At 35.0% G+C, this 19,186-nt stretch overlaps 1 pseudogene; it reads right to left on the bottom strand.

Annotated features, from left to right (window-relative positions):
- Positions 1–381: 381 nt before the first annotated feature.
- LOC149080676 (5S ribosomal RNA) lies at positions 382–500 on the bottom strand (annotated as a pseudogene).
- Positions 501–19,186: the final 18,686 nt, after the last annotated feature.

Genomic DNA, 19,186 nt, shown 5'->3' with positions numbered 1-19,186 from the left:
CTCCTACCCATATCATGGCCCACCTCTCTGTCTCAATGAAGAGATTTTAGCAGGTGATCGAAGAAGATCTGGACCATGCTGGAAGCTCTGCATGTATGTGTTGTGAACCTAACGTGAAATCTGTTTCTGGGTAATGTTACTACTGAACCACACATCTCATCCATATTCCTTTGTGGAACTTCTAACGAATTGGTACATGTTGGAATGTGCGTATGTGTAATGAACCTGATGTGAAGTTTGTTTCGGTGTAATGCTACCATCTGCCGTCGGGTTCGAACCTGAGACAGCAACCTTCGCGGTGGCAGATGAGCATCTTACCACCGACAGACCAGACACGACCCACCACGCCTTACCACCACGCCACTCGAGCACAAAAAGTTCTGCCAACAGCACGCAGTGTTTCCAGGTGGTCACCCTCTCAAATGCTAACCGCGCCCGATTCTGCTTAACTTCAGTGATCGGATGAGAACCGGTGTTTTCAGCATGGTATGGCCGTTGAAGCGGGAGATCCTAGAGCAACATAGTCTATATCAGTGGTTCCCAAACTGTGGAACGCATACTCTTAGGGGTGCATGACGAATCATTCAAGGGGTCGAGTAAAGTATTAAAAAAATGTAAAACATTATTTGTTGTGGCATAATACGTATAAAAGGGTCTACGAAAGCTTCCTAATGCATTACTAGGAATACGCGGATTTCCTACGCATATTTAAAGATACTAAAGCTTGTTGCACGATTCAAGGGATACGAAAGTATGCTACCCATTTGGAGGGGGTACTTGAAGCATAAAAGGTTGGTAACCACTGGTCCATACGAATGGATTGGTTCGTATTTCAGTTACTTGCATTTCAGTCCTGGAACACTTATAGAAATCCATATTTTGATATTCGCTTTAGATTTCTTATCTCAGTTTTTTATGTGGTGGATATAGAAGAGGAATCCAAAGAGAAGGTATTGAAATATGAATTTCTCTTATATAATGTATATATGTTTTCAATCACTTAGGATGATTCGAACTTCTTGTATTTTAAAAGTTAGAAAGAGACCTAGTTTTGAATATGAAAATAAGAGAGATTGAGAACAAATTTTAACGAAACATTATTACATTAATTGATAAAATTATTTTTGAATTTATAAAATTAAAACGTGACCCACCGCAGGTGTCGGGGTATATCATCGAAGTGTTTAAAATTTTTAACGGGAACGATAAAATGGACCATGAGTTTTAATACATCGTCAATCAACTGCTTCGACAAGTGAACAACAGTATCGATTAATAAGGTAAAACTCTAGGTTGTGGTGTCTCAGGGAGTTTTCTTCAAATAGGGTTGTGAATAAATGGAATATCTTACCTCCGGGGGTCATGAATTCTAACACGATTTACACGTTTGAACAGAAATGCGGTAAACATATTGGGATGAATCGAGAAGCTATCCACATACTTAGATGAGACAACCATGACGTTTTATCATAACAATTGGATTTTTGTCGCTCTTATTGGGTTGCTGTATTTTTAATATGGTTTAGATATGTATTGGACATCCATAGTTTTATGGGCATCTTTTTTCAGTCACCTCGTTGGGCATTTTGTCTGTTGTGGCCTTTGTATTTGTATATTTACATAATATTTAACATGATTTTAAACGTTTACACGAATAAAAAAGAATACAGCAGGGAAAATATCCATTACATGCAATTAAAATATCCATTAGTTCTTAAAAATTAAATCTATTCAAATTTCTCAACTGATTTCACAGCACATTCGATTTTCTTGACTTGATATGCAAAAAAAAATTAGAAAAATTCTTTAAAATATATCATAAATAAATAATCGAAATTAATCAGTACTATTAGTTCTGATTTAATTGATTCTAAGCTACTTTAATTTCCCTAATTTGTTCATTTATTTTTCATCATTGAGAACACTCTTTTAGACAAAAAAATTCGTCCGTAAAATCAGGGGTTTGAAATTCATACTTCTATTATACAAGGGGAAATAATTATTTGGCCGTAAAAGAGGGGTTTTACTGTACATGGTTAAGAGCACCGACCTTGCCAAATTTTTCTGTTTTTGCCTAATTATTCTTTTGCGATTTTTCTGAGCGAAACTAACTGTTATTCCTTATCAATCTTTATTAACTATAGCTCACGGTATTGTCTCACTGTTTACACTTTTATAAATTGCAAGATTTAAATGCTCGTTTTAATGATAAAAATCCAGGTTAATTAAATTAATGCATAACTGAAAACCAACTCTGATTCGAATAAATTGGCACGAAAAACTTGATTGCGATGAGATGTAGAATCTTGTATCTCCGTTCCTCTTTTAAGTGCCTATCGCCAATTTTAAAATGTTAATGAAGTATTTGAGGAATTCTCTCTCAGTTACATTAAATCATTCATGTGTTAATTATAATTACGTTGTTTAATGTTTGGAGTGTTTTCTCAATTTTTCTGCTATTCAACTACGATTTTAGTAGTTTTTTGGTATTCTAAGATCGTATTGTCTACTAGACTACCTATTGTCTGTATAAGATAAAATAAGGTACAGTTAGTGGCATCTTGGAAATATTTGTGATGACCATTGGGTTTGTTCTAATGACATTCTGTACTCCGTTCAAGTAATTATTCACACTATGGAGATCTATACGTGTATAACCGAAGATCCCCGTTCTGATGTCCGGACTAAATTCGATGGCAATGCGTGAACTCGTCAACCATTTCATATGATTCCCGACACCTACCGTGTAACCTATAGTTACTGAAGCTCTGTCTCACGTAATGAGGATCGATCTATATTGAACGGGAGGTTTAGTTGTCTAGATAATTCATAGAACTGTCCTACAGCGTGACAGTGAAATGAATATTCGATTACAGAAACCGTGTTCATCGGAATGAACTGCAATAAATTTTCATTATTTAAAGATGATAACGTTATTACCACTCAAATTAGATAAATTGAAAAATGACGTATACGCCGTTTTATGACTTAATTGCTATTAATTTTGTTTTCACGAGGATGTAATCAATCTAATAAAATGTATTTTTCATTGGGTAAAGGATATGTATAAATGTATTAGGTGGAAGCCATATTGCGTAGAAAGAAACTCTACCGTGGTCTGATCTCTTCTTTTAGAAACAATTCTCCTGGAGATTTCTCGCTACAACAGTGAGCTCTTCTCTCTCACAGATGAAATAAAATAACTTTTCAAAATACACATAATTATTTTCATTGACGTCCGTACATTATTTTTCTCTTCGTTTAGTCGGCTGGCAAAACCAATGTTAAGTATGAAAAATTAAAATAAGGATATGTGCTGCACATTACTTGTATAAAAGTACGCAATATTTATTTGTACGTATTTACTTGTATTTTATACGCAATGAAATTTCATCACTTTTCAGACATTCCCCTTTTTTTGTTTATGTTTAAATTGCTCAATTTTTGCTCACGTGTGTATATATGATTTTTTTTTTCAATATTTCTCGCTCCAATCTCATTTTATCAAAATTTGTTCATTTCGTCAAATTATTGCAGAATAAATATACCATATCATTTTGTTCTTTATTTAAAAATGTTCAATTAATTATTAGGACATAAGGATTAACTTCTGAAACAAATTCAAAAGTAATTTCCAAAGATGTAAGGTTTGCATTTTTCATAAATTGGACACAAAAAAACGAGTCATTTCTGAATAATTGATTGATATTGGTTTTTATTGATTGACATATTGGTTTTCCATCATCTCAAAATATAAAAAAAATGATTGAGGTCAAAAAAAGATTTTTCTTATTTTTAATGAATTGTAACACTACTATTTATATGTTCCATACGGACCTCTCTATAGACAAACATTTTCTCTCTCTCTCTGTGTATGTGCTTTTATTGATGCGCATTGAGAAATTTTAATAATCTTACATATTTGGAATTTTCTACTTCTATAATATTACTAATTATTTGGGAGATATAATTGGATTATTCTGCTTCTGTACTTTAAAATTTTATTCCACAAATCTGATTTAAAAATAGCATTTTCACGGAAATAATTACACACACGCGATGTTTCTTTTTAAATAGATATAAGTTAAACTAGCTATATATGTGAAGATGCTGTTTTTTTTTGTTTTTTTTTTGGAAAATAAAATTCATTTCTGCCTCCACGGGGACCAATTTTTAGACCAACCGAATTTAATAATTAAAAATATTTCATTCGTCTAATTCATTTTACATCACAAATCAACTTTAACTTCGTATCAATTTATATTACACCTTATTTTTTTTTTAGATTATTGTATAATTATACATAAACTGTATATATTTAAAAAAAGTTTCGGAGTATTTAAAAAAAAGGATCAAAATCAAATTGATATTTATTTCGTTTGATTGAATTAAAGCCATTCTTTTGAGACACATATTTATTTATGGTTCAATATCCTCTGTCCTTCCTCTTTCGAAAATAAGATGATATATATCTGATTACGCACAAAGTTTATATCTTGACCCGGTATTGATAATCTTAACTAATAATATATAAACAATATATTTTTATTTTTGTTAATTAGAAACAAAAATTTGTTTTCGGGGTTCAATAGTTTTGATTTTATCATCATAAGAGAGAACAACATTGTTAACAATATAATATACTTATTGCGTAAACGTAACTCGCTATGTAGTCTCAATTAAGATGAAGTAAATAGGTTCAACAAAACCTATTCATATTGTCGTATTAGAAACATTTCACTTCGCACAATAAAAAATCGGTGTTTAGGAAAATCATTTGTACCCGCTCTTTCGCCACCAAATATCATCAGATGCTACATTAGTCGTGTAATTTTTTTATCCGTTCATTTTCAATTGCTGCTCTCCGTTATTGCTCCCCATGTATCTCGAAACTAAAGGAAAAGAAAAAAGTTTCACACGAAAACATAATGATACGAGAGAGGAAGAGGTTGTCAGTTATAAGGAGCGATTAAATGCTGCGAGCAACTTTCGCTCGTTCTCTTCAAACTCTTTTCGGTGCACCTATAACTGTATTCCAGCATTACCGTTCTCCGGATGCATTTTATAGAGTTAGCGAGACATTAGATGCTATGCGCTCTTTTAGAATATTGATGAAGTAAAAAGACGTGATATTCGCGAGTGGCAGCGATTGGTTGGAGACGTCGTCGTCGGGTTGTGATGGTGACCTTAATGCGCCAAGTCATTAAGGGTACGTCGGTATGATTGAGTTCCCGGATGACAGAAGAGAGGTCCGAGTACCTTTCGCGCTCTAAGTACTTTTGCATTCGAGCAGATGTTGCGTTACTGATAAAAGAATGGACGGGAATCGAATTTTAGTGAGTTTCCGGAACCTTTTCAGATGTCATTTAAATGCTAAACAACTTCAAAGTTCTCTCTCTCCCACTGTGATTTTAACGGCTGCAGAAGTTTCTGCCCGTCTTCAGCAAGTTTCATTGGCAAATGTGAGCACGTGCATTTCCTTTTCTCTTCCCGCAGAAAATGGAGGAGGCAAGTGTTGGAAATATTAATGCACGCCTTTATTCCCTGATCGCTCCGAAATGATGCTTCAAACGGCTACGATTTTATCTGCTCGCTTTTTCTTTTTAACAGACTTTCTTATTTTTATGAAAGTTTTAGCATAAATATAATCCACGAGTTTTAGTCTGAGACACAGCTATTTAAAAAAAAACCATTTAACCACCGTATCAGGAAAACGGAAGAAAAAAGTCACCACAATATATATACAGGGTGTCATATAAGTGCTAATGCAGCCTTTATCTCATCAACCGTCCGTCGTAGATGTATGATTCCATTTAAAAAAAATGCTCAAAAGGTGTTCAAAAATTACCCTGTACACGTTTTGAGAGGGAAAATACAGTGTGTCACAAAATAAAAAAAAATCTAAATTTTCATACGGTCCCCTTATCCTCTAACTTCCAATTAGAAAGCTGTTGCTCCGTATGTTCTGAGGCCAACAGAAAAAATTACATGTTTCGAAGTGTCATACGAGAGTGTCATCGAGAAAAGTTATGAAAGAACTGCAAAACTAACGGATACCACTCCTTTCCCTCATTTATGCTGTCTTTTTCAATTTTTCTCAGAATTTTGAGAATTCGAATATCTCAGCTAATATTTCACTTAGAAACTTGGATTTTTTTTACCTCAGGAGACACAGGACAATAACTTTCTTATTAGAATTTAAAGGATAGGGTAGGGGACCATGTAAAAATTTAGATTTTTCTTTTATTTTGCTACACACTGTATTTTCACTCTCAAAACTGGTACAGGGTAATTTTTTGACACCTTTTGAGCATTTTCCAAATTGAAACTATACCTCTACGACGGTTGGTTGATGAGATAAAGGCCACAGTTGCACTTACAGGACACCCTGTATATGGGAGTATATATGAAAATAATAATAATAAATGTATAAATATTGACACACAAACATCTAAAAAATTCGTTGTCATAAAAAAAATCCTTTTTTTCATTAAAAAAAAATTCAGAATTTATCAGCCTGTTAATCAAAGTTAATTTCGTCACCGAATTACTATAAACAAGAACTTCACAAACAGCAAGAGTGATTGTGTATTCAGAAAAATGAGTTACAATACTCTTCCTTTAGAATCAGCTGAATAGACAAAGAAACAGTCTTGTGGAGAGACAAACCATAGTGGTTGTATTGAAATTACCCCAAGTATAGACGGCGAGTGTTTAAATCACAAAGGTGATCAAACCCGAGTAGCATGAATGGCATTCAAGGTGACATATTCCAGCAGGATAACGTTTGCTCTCCATACCGAAGATGTAGCCTCTTGTGCTCCATAGTGTCAGTATATTCCCATTGGCCAGCGGGATCACTAGATCTTTCACCAATCTAATACATGTAATAAACGCGAACTTCACGTATTCCCAAGGGATCAGCATGATCATCCAGGGAATTTCTTAATGTTAGGTTAGTAGACATCCATGCCCGAACCGGGATTCGAACCCAAACCTGCACTGTGAGAAGCTAGTTCCCTAACCACTCGACTGCCAGGTGAAAAACTGTGGGATATTTATTTTTAGACATCGGGTTGCGACTCACCTACAGCCAATGATGATCGCTTGTGCAACAGGTATGGAACTTCTTGCTATAAAAGTTGACATTCGACTTCTCTACAGCGGAATGCATTTGCCACAGCCAACCTGCGCATATGAGCTACAATATTGTAACTTATATAAAGTTGATAAATCACGTAGGCATGTGTCTTAATTTCATTATACATTTAATTCACTGTCTTAAGTTTATTACACATTTAATTCACTGTCGTAATTTTATTTCACGTTTCTAATATTCACTGTCTTAATTTTATTTCACGTTTCTAATATTCACTATCTTAATTTAATTCAAGTTCTTGGCGCTGGGATTTTGTTTCCAGTCAGTGTACGTTATATCCGCATTAATCTCACTAAAATTCATCATCTATTGAGTAAGATATGTAATCTTATCTGCGTTTGAAGAGGTAACGCCGAATTTATAATGCAATAAATATCATTATTTTTATGCTGAATGGTATAACAGTACTACTCTCCAGCAAGTCTCCAGAAGGCCAGAAGTCTCCCAAACCTATAATATTAAAACTCTACTAATAAATACGGAAAATATAAACGTACAAAAAATAATCTGTAAAAATTAGCTGGTTTATTTTATATCCAAATTCTTAGAATTGTAAAAGGTATTTGTAGCATAAAAATCTTTATATAAGCATCATTCATTTCCTGCCTTGATTTGTACTTCTGGTACTAATTTCGAGAAATTCGTGATCGTGTGAGCAATACTTATCTATTCTTTTGCGAAAATGCTTTTTCTGGCGTATTTCCCAAATTTATTGCTTTTTCGGAGTATCTTCGTAGTAATTTCAAAAGTATTCAGCTCATCTTTGAGAGCACTTCGGCTGTAAAAAATAGCTTTCGCTCATGGAACTCTCCGATAGAAGCATTATATTGATACATACTTTGTCTTGATCATTTACAACGTCCTCTAAACAAGCTGAACTTTATAAACGTGAATTTGATACGATGTAGCCATCTATATAAGCTGCTTCATGTGTTTTTATATCGTTATTCTTTTTCCTCTCACCAGAGAAATTGAGTAGATAAATAGGAAAAGTTTTGACACTTTTTCATAATTAATTCAAAAATTGAAGATGAATTTTCACTTTGAATCTCTGTTCATTGATTTGTTTCAATGTGAAATAAAAACATCCAACCAATAAATAAAAATGATTACGATAATAAAAACGTTTGATGCGCGCGATAATGCTAAATCAACATACATACATATATATATATATATATAATTATTCTGATATACATATTCATTGGCGTGCACAAAAAAGGGTTTTGGGGCTCTAACCCCCCCCCCCCAAGCGGAGATTATAGTGTTATTTTGCAGGAAAAAACGTAAACTCCCCCCTCAGAAGGGGAAAATTTTCGAACCCCCGAGAAAATTCTGCGTACGCCTATATAGATATTCACTTTAAAAGACAAGAGAGATCCACGAACTCCATATATATATAATTTGGTTTACATAAATATCTACACTTTTTTCCAATGTTTGCTAAAAATGACTGTGCCATATGAGAGACACATGTATAGTGTTGCTGTTGTACTGAATATTGAACAAGAAACTTTTTTTTTTCAACTATTACTATATGTAAGCCTATCTGTCTTAAAGAAAGCCTTGGCAGGCTAACATTTCTGTTATTGAAACATTTAAATGCTCTTGTTTTTGGAGGAAAATTTATACTTTGAACATCTGTAATCGGTATCTGTACATTCAGGCGTTATGGAACAGTCGTGTAATATGAAATACCGGGTTTCTTCCGCTTTCAGGTATGTCCGCCAAATGGAACAGTGATAAAAACTTGAAAATCACCCCATGATGCTATAGAGTCTGATATATAGAGTCTGGTTCGCTCGGTTGTCACCATCACCCCGGCTGTTATAGGAGAGCATTTGTTCTTTACTTCCTGAAATTTACTCAGGCGAGTTTACTAAGGTGTTTTTTCCAATAATTATTGGAAATGTTTCCATTAATTTAAAACTAAGCACAATGTACATCGGAAGTGTTTTATTGTATTGTTTTTTAGCTAGGGATTCTCTCTGGCTAGATGGAAAACGCTATTTTTTACAGACGGTGTGTCGAGTAATATGGAATACTATAAATATTATCTGAGTTGGGTTAGAATATTTCTTCAAGATGGAAAGTTTAGTAAGATAGAAGAGGAAAGAGGTCGAGGTAGAAATAATGTGTGACCCCTATATGGGCTCCCTTGACGGTTTTGGGGCATAATAGAAAGGTTGTATTTGTGTCTCTTGTAAATAGAACATGACACCACCGCATCATCAACTACAAAACAAACGATGAAATTTTTATTTTTCATTGTCAGACTCATTAAATCTTGTTTTTTATCAATTCGGGTTAGTTTTCTTCATTTTGAACCCTCCCTATTCCATACTACCCAACTATTCCGCATTACCCCCCGAAAATGATTTTTAATGCCTTTTTTGATAGTTATAATATTTATTTTTTAAATACGAAACATTTGTCATTGTAAAGACAAGAAACTTAATTTTATAGAAATACAGATTTCAGGTTTTTACCATGTTTCAAATTGGAATAATCGAAAAAATAAAAGTGGTATTCCATATTACCTGAATATACCATATAACTAGATTGACACACAAAATCAGCAAAAAATGATTACTTCAAGCAACGAAAGATATGTCAAATCATCATTTAGTGAAACTTTTCAGATTTAAAGACGATATAATGTTTCGGAGAGATAAAAAAAAACAAAAGCTTCAAATTTTTCACTATTGAATTTCGGTTTTTATTCGAAAAGCGTTTAATTAAAATTCAACTTGTTCCACAAAAACTTGTTTAAAAAACTTATCCTAATGTCAATTCAACTGCGACTCTGAAGAGTATTTATATATTTCTCATTTCCCATCTTTTCTTCTTTGAACATGAAAACAAATTTTACCAGAGTAAAATAAAGGCGGAAAAACCACTTAAAGTTTGCTTTTCAAAAGGTAAAATGTAATACATAGCAATTTAAAATTGAATAGCCATTAGAAATAGAAAATATTTAATATTCTATTGAAATTCCTTGTTTGATGAAAGTTAAATTTTTGCATACAATGAAGATTGAGAGGATAAACCCTACCCAGTATTTCGAACCAATGAATATAAGAAGATGAAAAAAACTCGTGTTTCTCTTTCAGAATGAAACTTTTTCAAATTAAAAATTATACGGATATTTTGAAGTGATACGCTCATCATAGGCGATTCTCGATTTTTGCCTAATTGGAATCGCAAGAGAATTGTTACTATTCCTATCGCAATTATTAATCACCACTTTTAACAAAGGAGCTATGCGAGAAAATTCCTGATTCTAATCAAAGGCTGAAAACATTTGGTGCTCTTGCTCACCGAAATTGTGTTTTAATTGCAGGAATGATTGACACGTTATTAATGAGCTCTTCATAGCATCGACGAGATTAAAGATGTTTGAATACTCTCTAAAAAGGGTCTTACAAACAAGAAATCAATAAACAGTATCTCCTTAGTTTGAGCCAAAAGAAAAAATCTTTGAAAGAAAAATTTGCAAATAATCACGTTCTCAAGACTATTTTGTGAGCAGAATCTACAAATAGATTCTACATGTACAGTATCAATGAAGTGGCTGAATATATTCAAAATTGTAAAAAATTTAAAATAAACTAGGAAATCTAACTCCAATATGTGCAGATAGGTTCTTTGTTTTCCTCCCTTTATGATTTTCAAGTGTTAGGCCAGCATTACCCAATAAAAGTTTTATTAAAGTTCTTGTATAAAACTTGAAAAATGCAACCAATAATCTTGTCAGTTGCGTTCGCTCGAATGTAACTGATAAGATTATTGTTTTTCAAGTGTTGTAAAATATATTTTATCAAATTTTTATAGTATAATCCCGGCCTTAGAAAAGTGAAATCTGTTTCACAGAATACAATGTAAAATTTTAAAGAAAACCTATTTCGAAAAATTTTGTGATCAATGTATGTAACTGCAATAAAAATGTATCGACATCTTCTGGTTACAAAAAGTTGTCATTCAACTGTTCATATTGCATTTCAATTCTTCCCATAATTTATGGGTCACTTAACTGATCCAGCTCCTATATGATAGTAATAAAAATATTAACTTTAGTTCAATTTTTTTAATTACTTAAAAAATTGTTTTTGCACTTTCATTATTAACATTTTAAACACTGTTATCACAGTTAAAGTAAAAAATACACGATACGTTTATTTCTACTTATTATCACGTATTTGATAATAGGAAATGTCTGATAAAGTTTATGTTGATGAAATTCAATGAAAGAGATTTAAAATCAAGAACTCCTAAGAAAACAAATTCTTCTTCTATCTCAAAGTACGTTTTCGTTTAAATAAAGTAATATTTTTATCAGATGACACTATATTTCACATTAGCCCCGATTTATTACCTAAATAACAGGTTGTTCACACTGTTATGAAAAATTTTAAATGATGTAGGCTACGAAACCTAAGATTGTGTAAAATACACAAAGAAGTTGCAACAGACTTTTAATTAAGACACGCTCAGAGAGGGCTTTATATGATAGAGCAGATAATAGTTATTAATTGTTATATATTCAACTTGAGCTGTACGTCATTGAACTGTGGTTGAAAGGCTGTAGCAAGAGGGGTGAACTAGGGGGTCCGGTCCTTCCCCGAAATTTTAGAAAATGACTAATTTTTATCGAAAATAACATAGTTAAACCTATTGTTCTATCAATTTTGTCTTCCCCCTCCGAAATAAATTTCTGGCCACGTTCCGCTGTGGTTATAATAATAACCAAAGTAAGTAAAATATGGTTGCTTGAAAAAATATTTTATTCAACATCTCATATCCAATATATATATTTTTTACGAAACATTTACTCAATCAAGTGACAGCCTCTTTTTTCTCTTCTACGTATAATTCAGCTAAACAGCGCCGAGCAGACTGTTGTTTTGGCTGAATTCACTTTAGTTTCTCCACGTAAAACATAGTTGAAAGTGAAAACTTTGAAGTCAATTTTTGGAACTTTTACTCCTACGAAGACAATATGATAAGAGGAAGAAAAAGATCGTCAATAAGGTGAAAGAACAAAATATTTTCTTATGTACTAGGCATATTGGGCTCGTCTAAAATAGGCGTGGTGTGGATACAGGTAACTACAGTAACGTACGCAGAATTTTCCTCAAGATTGCCTTCCCCCTCGTGGGTACGCCAATCGCCAATGGGTACACAATGCCATTGCGAGACCCTCTCGTTACGGCCTTGCAACCACAGTACGGTGGTGTGCAGTTCAAGTTGACATAATATAGAAGATACCAACGATAAAGGAAAATAGCAAGGAAAACCACGAATTCTTTGAATACAATGTATGGACGTAATTTTTCCACAGAGCAACCGGGAGTTGAGATTTGCTTACCAACCAACAAGTGGAATGTCCGGTCAGTCTGATAATATCTATCCCCCTGAAGTGGACCATTCGTAGTTTTCCTATCTTTATTGTAGGTTTCTTATATTTTTTGTATTCAGGAAAAATATATTTTTATTTCTCTATACAAATACAGTAACTTCTTTATTCGAGTTCGACGGGCGCCGACGACCGATGCGGTGCCTGACGTGTTGGTTGTAGTTTTATTTTGTTTTTTATGACATTGAGTTATGTGGGCTTAGTTTAAGGGGACAAGACGTCCAAAATGAAGATTCTTTAATGTTTTCATCTAATGTGTTTTTAAATAGCGTAAATACACACAATAAATGCATTTTGGCGAATGTAATCAAATTATTTGGAAAAATTTTATGTTTGATGAACAATTTATCGAAAACCACTGTAAAGCTGAAATAAGCTATATTTGTCCCCTGCGTTTCCTATTGTGTGATGAAATTCATTCATATTTTTTATCATGCTTTTAAAGATACACAAACATTTATAAGCATGCCTTTTAGGATATGTCGAACGGTATGTGAGAAAAAAATATAAAGATTAATATAATCGTACCAAACGACTACTTTTTGGCCTTTTTAACAATTCATATTTTTAGCAGTAAATATAGTGATGGATTTAAAAATGAATGCTTAGCTATCTTAAATAGGTCATAAGAAACGAGTGTGTAAAATTTGGCGTAAATTGAATGAACTTTGGTTCGCAAGGGACATTTTGAATATCAGTTTGTGACGAAAAACAAAGAAAACTAAAGAAATGGAGATATTATTTCTCGTAGGCAACTATGATTTTAAATATAAAAATTGCAGTAGGAACATAACCCCACGTTATACGTAGTAATTTACGAGGGGCCATGCTCTGGTGGTGCATTACGTTTGGACGCAGCTGTTTGGACATGGGGCATTTGGACATCGGCTGATTGGACACCACCGTTTCGACGCAGCAACTCTCAATATCATGAGAACTTCCGTAATCGAAAAATTATCGTGTATTTACTGTGCTCACAAGTTTATACTATAACTTCACCCAGGAGTTCTCAAACTTTTCCCACCCGAGGCGCCCCCCTTTCCTTAATCAACGCTTATCCACTGCTCCCCAGACCAGTTTAACAAGGAGTCTCTTCGAAAAAACCTTTGTCAGGACTACCACTTCACGGCGCACAGTTTGAGAACACCTGACTTAACCCTTTAAGCGGTTTTTAACATTTTCCTGATCCGCATTATAACTGCCACATTTGAAATTGCGAAACCTTCCCAAATTGCCAAATATTTTAAGAACAAATTTTTCCGATTGCGAGCAGATTTCCACATCTCCCCCCCCCCCCTCCCGACAAGAGACTTTCCCGCCCATCGCGCTTTTATTTCCCGCACTATGATACAAAAAAAGTGTTTTGTGACTTTCTAAGAAAAGAAATACTTTTTATTTGAGAAAAAAATCGTTTTGCATTGTTCATATACTGAGCGTAATTTCTTTACCTCTTTTTCTTGTTCCTCCTTATCCAACCTTGAACAAGAGCTGACTCCGCCCACTCGCAGTTGATTGGTTGAGGAGGATGGGAAACATGTTTTATTGTAAAAACAGCTTCATGGCGTTTTTAAAAGACGAAATATCTCTGGGTGACAGAAATAAAGCGGATCAAGTTTGACGAGATATCTCGGGATTGCTGCTGAAAGGGTTAATGATATTTTTTGTATTTCACGTTTTTCACACATTTTGTTTTCAAATTTCTCATTGATGTGTTTTTACGAGTTTTTTGTTTTTGTTTCTTTTTTCAAAAATGCGATATGAAATGTGATATATAATTAATAATAATTAATAAATAGTAAACAAAATGAAAATAAAAAGTAATAATTGAAATGAAAATAAAAAAATAATAATTGAAATGAAAATAAAAAAATAATAATTGAAATGAAAATAAAAAAATAATAATTGAAATGAAAAATAATAATTAAAATGAAATATAAAAAATAATGAAGATTAAATAAATAAGACGTCATTAAGAATAATGATCCGACTTGACTAATGATCCGGCAGATTGGAAGCAACCACGAGACAACGTCCAAGCAGCCGGCGTCCAGATGGCTACGTCCAAAAAGTCGCGTCCAAACGTCTAGTTCCAATGTTCTGGTCAGGAGGAGGAGTAGAAAAATAACTGACAAACAAATTTTAATGCGGTTTGTTGAAAAATATTTCACGCAAATTTCGCTATTTTCATGATTTGAACGTCCCGTATCTCCTTAAATGACTGTTAATCATCAAAAATCACATATCTCTTCCCATCGTTAAATTATTAACTTATTTTCAATCGAGAATTTATCAAAAACTGAAATTATCTTTCAAAAAAATCTGCTTGAAAAAAGTTTTGGTTTTTAAAAATTAAATTTAAGTTATTAAATAACCATAAAATTTCTTAGGTATTAATACATTAAAAAAAGTATTTCGTTTATCCCCTTCTTTTATTGGTTATGTGATTGTAGAAGACCTCACTTTCAGTTTTATCACTCAAGCATATTGTCAAACACATTCCAAAAAGCTCCAGTTTTTTATTTCCAAAAATTGTTGACTTCAGAAAGTATTATCGCAGAAAAGAGGGTCTGGAATTCAGAAAACGAAATAAGCTATAGAGAACTTTTGGCTTTGTCCGTCAAAGAGCTCCAACTATTTCTTGGAACTGCGAAGCGAAGTATTATACACATCTTTCCCACTTTTCTTATGATTGAAGAAATTTTATCAGTAAGTCGTGCCTGCCATATTATATCCTTATTCACCGTTTTCAGCACGGCGCCACATTTGTGTTGCATGGATGCGTTTCAAACATCTAGAAATTTGATTTTGCTTTAAAGTGTTGACGCACAATACAACGCAATTTTAGAATTAGTCATTGACACTAATGGAATGTAGCTATCTAATTCATTGAAAACATATTTGTGAACCTGATAATGTTATGTTTTCTGTAGATTATCTACAGATTAATACACATCTATTCCTTAAATCATGGCTGGTTAAAAGATGGATATGTTACTGCCAAATCCCGAAATTGGCCAGTTAGCGAATTGGCCAAATTCGTTGAGAATTGACCCGGCCGATTCGCGAAGTGCCCGGCCCCGTCGCGAATCGAATTGATCGCACTTCGGGTTTTGGCAGTAACATATACACACAATTAAATTTGAATCAAAAAGTAAGGAAAATAATTGGCACAGAGATAATCCCAGCACGCATTCAGAATAAATGAAATAATTCCAGAACTGACGAAAGTTCAGAATTAACAGAGTAAGTTAAAGAAAAATACTGTACTTCTATAATTGATTAAAATTCCCAATTCAAGAATTGGCGAAAGTTCAGAATAAACAAAATAAATAAAAGAAAACTTCTGGAATTGATGAAAATTCTGAATAAATGAAAGAAATACTTCTGGAATTGATGAAAATTCTGAATAAATGAAAGAAATACTTCTGGAATTGATGAAAATTCTGAATAAATGAAAGAAATACTTCTAGAACTGTCTGGTCTCCCCCAACAACACGAAATGTGAGAAAATTACTGAAAAAAGGGGAAATGATGGTCAAATCTCTTTGGTCCCATCCCGAAATGCAAGTGATCTCCCTCCGAACGAAATTTCGATCTACGGGCCAACTGAACTCGCAAAGCGCTTTTTTGACCGATTAGAAAACTCGGACTTCGACCACCTCAGAACGATTTCAGCGTACAGTGCCAACGAATTTAGAGCACTGCCTATAGACCTAAGAACGTTCTCTTGATGATTAGAGTCTCCATACAGGGATTGTAAATAATTTTTTTTGTAAATAACATTAAATACAATCGTAGATCATATCTTTTTCTCCTTATATACCATCATGTAATTATCCCATTTAACATCATCATCCTTGGTTGTGAAAATCATTCATCATTTTCGATAAGGGGCCCATGTCTCATCCCCCTTATCCCATTTTTAAAGTACACTAACATGACTCCTCTCAGGAGAATAATATAAGAGAGCGCTCTTACGTCATACAATAACAACCCCTATTCGTTTGTTAACACAGGATACAGCCTACGAAAACTACGAAAATTGGCTCTCCCTTTTTCCCCTTCTTTTTCCTACTCTCTGTACCGCCACCAGGTGGCACTCAGCAGTCTAAGAGCTGCACAAATCTACACGCCCCTTACTCCGACCATGGAAAAATTTGCACATCTGTGACTACAATTGGCAGAACAATGATGAAGTGGTTATATTGTGCCATAATGGCACCGAGGCACCACGTCCGACAATTTATGTCTATGGCTTGGGGTGTTTATCACTTTCTAACGCAAGCGTCAGTAATACCGCAGAGATAGTATAATACAGGCTCGGAAGGCTAAGGGAGCCTTAGCAGATGGTTCTTCTAAAGAGTGTTCGACGCCCTCTTCCCAGAAGGCTTGCTGTGCGATGTCTTCGGATGGTGCACTATAGTCCGTTTCAGGTCAACTTTGCAGTGAAGAGGAAGCTACGAGGGAACCTCATCACTCGTTGCTATGGCAACAAAAGCCTCTTAACCAATGTATCGATGCGCGGCCTCGGTAAGGTATGGATGATTTCTAGGATACCGCGAAAGTGTCGTTGTGGTTGCTATAGATTTTTAGATAATGGTAACCAATATTTTTTTCTAATTTAAAAATTTCAAACGAAGAAACATCGGTTCAAAACGATATTTTTCCCTTTTTTTCACAAAATCATTAAAGAAATTGAAATATTCTGTATAAATGATCATCATAAAACTCCGATTTATGGGAACTTTATTTTACTGCGAAGGAGTACACTCTCTACCTTTCTCTCCACTGCAAAGTTAACCTGAAACGAACTATAGAGTTTGCTACGAGATTCTCATCGCACTACGCTGGTCTCTCTAATGCACCTCAGAAATGGGAGCGATTTCTTCGGATGGTACAGTGCGCCAGCATGCCACTGGATTTGAGCGACGTCTTCAAATGGTATGGTGCGCTAGAGGAGCCATCCGATGGGGCAGTGCGCGTGGGAATCATCGTGTGCCGACCGTGGTCGATACCTGTGATCAGTGCAGTGCGCGAGTGGACCCGCGGTAACACTTGGATAAGCCCCAAAATCCCTGCCTCGCGTATGTGTCAGACCAGTACCGGTGATCGCGAGTAAAAAATATATATATATGTCGTGTGTGTGTGTTTCGAATACCATTGGATATATAGCAACACGAAGGAATTCAGGTGAGTGGGAAACATAAATCGAGCAAACTTTCCGAAGTTTTACTGTATATTATTTGTTGTTTCATCAGTTTTGGCTTTGTATTAGTTATAAAATTTCATTCGTTATGGGGGCTATTTTAATTTCAGATACACAGAATTTTTTCTTAATTGTGTGACCATTTCCAAATTTTTAATAGGAGTCGATTCTGTTGTTCGATTAGTAATTAACTTAACAGCCCGCGAGCTAGTAACCCTATTTAGATCGAGTAACTAAGCAAATAACTCGAGATCTAAAGCAATTAACCCAATTGTGTTTGATGTCTTAGTTCTCGTCTCGACAAGAGCTACAATGCCAGGTCAATTCCGAAGACAAACATCAGCCCCTATTCTAAAGGTTTAATGTTATATCTCGTAACCTATGGGTCGTATCCCTTTACGCTTTGGTTTGAAAATGGACCCGTACGTCCATTTTCAGGCAACACATTCCAGTGTACCGTATTTTATGTTCAGACCATATTCCAAAAACATTCGCGGGACTTTGGGGAATCGACTCGGAATTCTATTTCAAGTTTATTCACGCGTCCCGTTTTTTCGAACATCCCGTATTCCTCTATATCTCGTAACCTATGGGTCGTATCCCTTTACGCTTTGGTACCCATACGTCCATTTTCAGGCAACATATTCCGGTGTCCCGTATTTCATGTTCAGATCATATTCCAAAAAAATTTTGCGGGACTTTGGGGAATTTTTTTTTTTTCTTCCTTCAATCGTCGTTCGCGGTCCCCCGGGACTGCGAATCAGTGTGAAGCACTGATGCCTAAGGAGGTTGGGATGAGTCGTGAAAAAGCGAGCGGAGTTGGATCCAGAGCGGATGAATGAGCGTCTCGTTTTCAACTGATCGGTGCTAAGGGGTGATTAGCAATGACGACCGTGTGTTGCTCGACTCCCGAACGTCGGGTCTGGTGTACTTTCGTCGAGGTTCCCATTTCTCACGAAGGGTTTTGTGGGGGCTGTACTGTGTGTGGGGACATTGCAGCCTCCTCCGATCGCCACCATCCCCGAAGCCCGAAACTCGCGAGTTACTTTCTGCTTAGGAACTAGCATTCAGCGTCTTTCGGGACAAGCCGGTGGTTCCGAGGCGTCCACCTTAACGGAGAGAACTGTCGTCACGGCCTTGCACGAGGCCAGACATCCACTCTCTTTATCGCCTCACTCTAACAATTAGAAACAATGAGACAAGGGAAAGATCCACGAAGCCTCTGGTCTATCTCCAGGCCGTGATCCACGGAATCCTCAAACTGGCGTCAGTAGGCCGTCTCTATCGCCGGTCTGCTTAGATCACTACTATTACTAAACCATACATGTACCTCGTCCATATTCCTCTGCGGAACCTCTAACGAATTGGTACATGTTGGAATGTGCGTGAGCTTAGATCACGAGGA

The sequence above is a fragment of the Pholcus phalangioides genome, unplaced genomic scaffold (assembly GCF_987345545.1).
Source record: "Pholcus phalangioides strain wild (caught in Gottingen) unplaced genomic scaffold, Ppha-v1.0 ptg000011l_1, whole genome shotgun sequence".
In the NCBI taxonomy this organism is placed as follows: domain Eukaryota; kingdom Metazoa; phylum Arthropoda; class Arachnida; order Araneae; family Pholcidae; genus Pholcus; species Pholcus phalangioides.
This window is presented reverse-complemented; position numbering and strand designations above follow the sequence as displayed.